The sequence below is a fragment of the Octodon degus genome, unplaced genomic scaffold (genome assembly GCF_000260255.1).
Source record: "Octodon degus isolate 3935 unplaced genomic scaffold, OctDeg1.0 scaffold00084, whole genome shotgun sequence".
In the NCBI taxonomy this organism is placed as follows: Eukaryota; Metazoa; Chordata; class Mammalia; order Rodentia; family Octodontidae; genus Octodon; species Octodon degus.
The window spans coordinates 2317658-2322929 of record NW_004524660.1 but is presented as its reverse complement, the minus strand read 5'-3'; the positions used below and the strand labels follow the sequence as shown (position 1 = coordinate 2322929).

General features: G+C 42.4%; 1 protein-coding gene across 1 annotated transcript in view; it reads right to left on the bottom strand.

Annotated features, from left to right (window-relative positions):
- Positions 1-1303, bottom strand: part of Sort1 (sortilin 1) — a 113242-nt gene extending 111939 nt beyond the window's left edge. The window contains exon 1 of the mRNA XM_023721688.1: positions 1085-1303. The gene's annotated coding sequence lies outside the window, so the exon portion shown is untranslated. The remainder of the gene's footprint in view (positions 1-1084) is intronic.
- Positions 1304-5272: the final 3969 nt, after the last annotated feature.

The window sequence follows — 5272 nt, the reverse complement described above, 5'->3', positions numbered from 1 at the left end:
AATGGCTCCTCAGACTCTCATCAGTTGTTTCAAAGCTCAGCCCTCTGATGAAGAGCTTCCGTAGTTGTTCGGGCTCCTTGGGAGACTCTGACTTAGACATGACGGCAGTAGGAAGAGAGCCTGATGATGCTTCCTCCGCGGTGTCCACCAGCAGAAAGCGATCTTTTCTGTCTTAAGACATTAGCTTCTAACCATATAAAACATCATTTATGACATTTTGCAAGCCTCAAAATGCAGTTCACTTTCTGTGAAGACAGAAACTGAGAGGAAGATAGGTACGAGGAGGAGGGAGAGGAGAGGGAAAGCTGCTCACCCGGTGACTCCTACATCTGAGTGCTAAGCACTGCCTGATATGCAGCGAGTATGTGAGGACAGCAGGCCAACTAGCCCAAAGTTGGGAAGCACTGTCTCTGCAGTCACCTCTCGAGACAAGAGCCTGACGTCTGTCAACCAGAGCTGACTGAAAATGGGCAGAGTGCAGAAGAAGCTATTCACCAGGTGGAGAGCCTATTATCATTAAAAAAAAAAAAAAAATCTAAAAAAGATATTAGAACCTGACCAGAACAAGAGTTCTCCTCCAAATTTTTATAGCAAAGATAGTCAAATTTCTAATTAAAAATCAGCAGGCTCACAGCCAAATATTCTAGTCAGCAGAGGTTACCCAATTGTCACACTGTGTTCTTCTTGAGCCATTTGTCATACCTGGCTAGCATTCTACCTTCACTCCAACCAAACCTCAGATGAAGTCTAACATTTTCCCACATAAATCAGACGTCATGCAATCTGTCGATAGTTCTCACTGGAATCCCAGGTACACTCATGTCATTTCTTCATGCTTAAGGACATTACAGGTTTGAACAAGATGTACTGCATGGGAGAGGATGCTTCATGAGAATTTTGTTCACTTCTGAGAATACTGTTCCACCAAGCAGAGCGAGCCTCCAGAACTCCTATGCCTTGACCCAAAAGTGAATAGAAAAGACTAAAGGGTGAAAGCCAGTGCTCCAGAAGGCAGGATGAAGAAAGGCCAAGCACTGGAGTGAGTGAGGCAGGAAGTTCTGGGGCAGGGAAGGCTCTGCCTGACCTGCAGATTTCCGGGTGTTAAGAGGGTCTGGTCTGGTGACCCTCAACAGCAGGCCATGAACAGCAGCTCCCGAAGTCTCCAGCAGGCACATTCAGTCCTGTCAGCCTGGATTCAGGCCTGCCAGCGTCGCAAACAAACACATACATTCTTCTCAGAGCTGACAGCATACACAGCGCAGCCTCTCTACAGAGCCTGTTTATTTAAGAAACCAGATGCTTTGATGTTGCGGTACAAGTTGGGAAGTTATGTGTAAAAAAGTAGCTAGTGACAGGAGCAGGAGGAGGAGAGAAAATGAGCAACAGTTCTGGGTTTATTAATCATAAGTTTAAAAAGTTTTAAGGAAATTGTCAAATGGTTTGAATGCAGGAATGAGAAGTAAGGAAATTATGTCAGCAACCACTGTAATTCTGGCCAAGGCATTCCAACTGTTGCTTTAAGGCAGAGTTCCATGCCTTCCCTCAAAGGGGTGCTTATAGGGGAATGTTTTGAAGCAACCTAACTTAGCAACCAGCATGAGTATAATCTTCTGGCCTTACTCAACTTCTCTCATGTACAAAGCTTGTACATGTGTGAATAGTCTAACCACTTGGAGGAAAGAATCAGTAAAAGGGTGCCTGACAACAGCTTGGATTACAGGCAAAAGGAAGACCACCGAGTTTAAAAAATAGCATTTATGAATGATCAGTAATAACAGAAATGTTAGCTAAAAATTAAGTGCTAAGTGTCGGACATTGCTCTAATGAATTAATACGTCAAACATTTTACACATACACTCATTTATTTCTCACAACAACCTTATGTATTTAGTAGTCTTATTATCTCCATTTTACAGATTAGGAGGATTAAGTAATTTAGCGAGCAGAACAGAGCTAATAAGTACTGCAGCCAGGATTCAAACATAGCTAGGCTGGCCTCTCAGCCCTACCCCACAGGGGTAGCCCCACCCCCACAAGACCACACCCACCCACAAGGCCCCGCCCCCACAAGGCCCTCCCCCGCCCCCCACAGGGCCAAACCCCGCCCCCACAAAAACAGCACCCCCTTCTTTCCATGGCAAGTCAAACCTACTGAACAAAATTAGGAAGCGCACATTTTGATAAGGTGTAAGTAGTTATTTGTATCCTGGTTGTCTCTTGTTTTCTGTTTTTATTAATAGCCAATAGTTTTTATTTCCACTTTTTTTAATGCCTCTATTATACTTACAATACTATAATTAGAAAATAAAAGTCTTTCACTCTCCTCCTTCAAATCTCAAAATAGGACACTTACCATGACTTCTTTGTGGAAAAATATATACAGTAGTGTTCACAATACGCCAATACATCTGAAATAGATTCAAAAACCAAGATGGAAAATAGGATATGAAAGAAAGCCGCCGGGGAGATGGCTCAGTGGAATAAGCACTTCCCTAGCAAGTGCAAGGGTCTGAGTTCAATCCCCAGTTCTGGAAAAAAATGAATAAATAAATAAAATAAAATTGAAAGAAAGCCTCCTAGAGAGGCAGGGCAGCTGGCACAGAGAACAGCCTGTTGAGTTTCATGAGTGAAGAAGCTTGAGTTACAGCGTTCGGGCCCAGGTCTCTTATGACTATACTAGAAAAGCACTCTCAAGCTTTAGTTTTACTTCATTTCCTAAAGATTAGTTAAATGCTGATATATTCTCATAAGCCTAGAAACAGGTATAGGAGATTTTCTGAAACCTTCTGAGGTTTTCCATTCTCTAGTCTGAATTATCTTTTCTTTGTAACTTGGCAATCTCCTCCCCCAGATCTAGGCCTTTGGAGGGCATTCACATACAATGATTTTAGGAATTAATGTGGCTTGAAAAGAACAGCATCAAGGTATAAGAAACAGAAGAAGAACCAAAAACCTTTGATTTTTTTCTTGAGGATAGAGTCTTGTCATATTATATAAGAAAAACTACTCTAAATAGGACTTTCCCTCCTTGTACAAAAATATAAAATGTTTCTGATAAAAAGTTGTTCTGTCATGCTGATACTTCCATTTTACACTGTTTATAAAAGGCCCCCAGATACTGTATCGCTTCAGTACAATTCAAAATTACTTATTATGACTTCTAAAGATACAGAATTAAAAAGCAGAACAGATCACTATGAAACAATTCTTGGTTAGGGAAGTGGTTAAGGAAACGGAACCTTTTAAAACTTCCTACTTTATTTACTCAATCATTTCTAAGGTGGAGGCATTAACAAAGAAGGCTTAAAAAATTATAATACAAATTATGCAAAGGATGGGATCTCTGAAGAAAAGACTTCAGATGAGTAACTGCAAAAATAGCCATCTTAAGTAAGGTTAAGGAAGACTGAAAAATAAAGCAAAAAGTAATCAGAAACAGAAGCTAAATGAAACAAAAGAAATAGAGGACAGTTCCTTTACATATGTCCTTTGAAGAACGCGTGGTTTCAGATCCATCTAAGCCAGTTTTTTCAACCTCTTGCTTTGGAATCAATACATTACAAATGCCATATCAACTCAAACAACCATGAAGACACTTGACTTAAGGAATAAATCCAGAAGTAGCAGCACACCTAAAGGTAGGTCAATCAGCCAAAGAAGAATATGAACTATGGAGCGAGACTGAAATATGGATGGAGCGTCTAGCTGGCCCAAGGAGGATGCAGTCCCTTTATAAATTAAGCATCAGTGTTATAACACCTTTCCCAACTCCCCACTGTGAAAAGGAAGTCTAAATAATTATTTTCTCAACAGGAAGATTTCCTAGTACTTATTCCACCCTATCTGCCCCACTATTCAGCACTAGCTTAACACTACCAGCATTACCTTAGCCAATGCTTGAACTACATGATGATGCAGTCTTCCTTGAATAGTTGTGCTTTAACTTTAATTACCACACATTCCCAGATCTAAGAATTAAGTCACAGGTAATAAGGATGGTCCAGACAATCCAAAGGGATAGTAAGACCTCGCTGATACTAGAATGAAATGTGGTTACATAAGGACAAGCACAGAACACAATATGTGCCACCCTTCTCCGCCTCCATATGCAGTTCTCTTCGAAAGGGGAAAAGACATAAGAGAGAAAACACACGGAATGGATGATACATTTTGCAAATTTTGGTCATATAAATTTAAAGAAAAAAGACATGAGGAAGACACACAAGTCGTACTTAAGTGAGGAGCCAGAACTTTCCTAACAATTTTCTCTGTTCAGCAGTGTGCCAAAGGTCGAGCTGCTAAAAGTCTCTTGACCAGGAAGTGGCACCAAGCAGAATATCTGCAATGTGTTTCTCAGCAATTGAAAATCTTGTTACAACAGGATAGAGACACCCCAGTCAGGGTTCAATACCAGGACAGAAGGTCAGTTCTGAAGACGTGCGAGAAAGCACATCACTGCTGGAGGTTCACAGAAGACAATACTATGTATATGGGCTTTTGCAAAGGAAAAGCTTTATTGTAGGTCAAATGACAAGAAAACGGGAACCACACTCAGCTCTGCCTCCGAGATGAGCCAGTAGCAAAGACTTATGTAGCCTGGTGGAACAGTTCATACCCAGTTTGTGGACCCAGGTGAAACTTGCGGCTAATTCTGGTCTGTCCTGTGCCTCTCCATCGCGCCCCTAGCTTCGGATCTGGGTCCAGAGGCTCTGTTCTGGTCCTCAGCTTCCTTCCTCTCATGCAACTTGTGGTCCTACCAGCCTCTCAAGGTCATGCCGGGTCCAGTTCTAGGGTTCTGCAACCTTCATGTCATAAATCAGCTTGAACAGTTTTTATAGGGCAGGGAAGTTGTTTTACGGCTTGGAAATGTCATCTCATTTCCATGTTTGTTCCTTTAATATTAAAATACACATTGTGAACTAACCACACTGCTCTGGCATTCTGAATGCCAGTCTCACCACCCTGCAAGTGCTGACCCGGAGAGGTCAGTCCTCTGCTTCTGCGCATCCCAACTTCTGCAAGCACTTAAGAGGTAATTATCCCTCCAGCTTCCTGGCAGGTAAAAACGTTATCGGATCTGATTATTTATACAGACAGAAAACAAGGCCGCTCAGGAGATTTTGACAACTTAAAAAAAAAAAAAAAAAAGAATGCGGTGAAAGTGGAAGGCTGCCTCCACTGTGACGAAACACAGCCGCGGGCCGCAGCGTCGGCGCCGCGGGCCACACCGCCCGCGGGGTTCCGGGGCTGCCGCCCGGGTCCCCGACGGAGC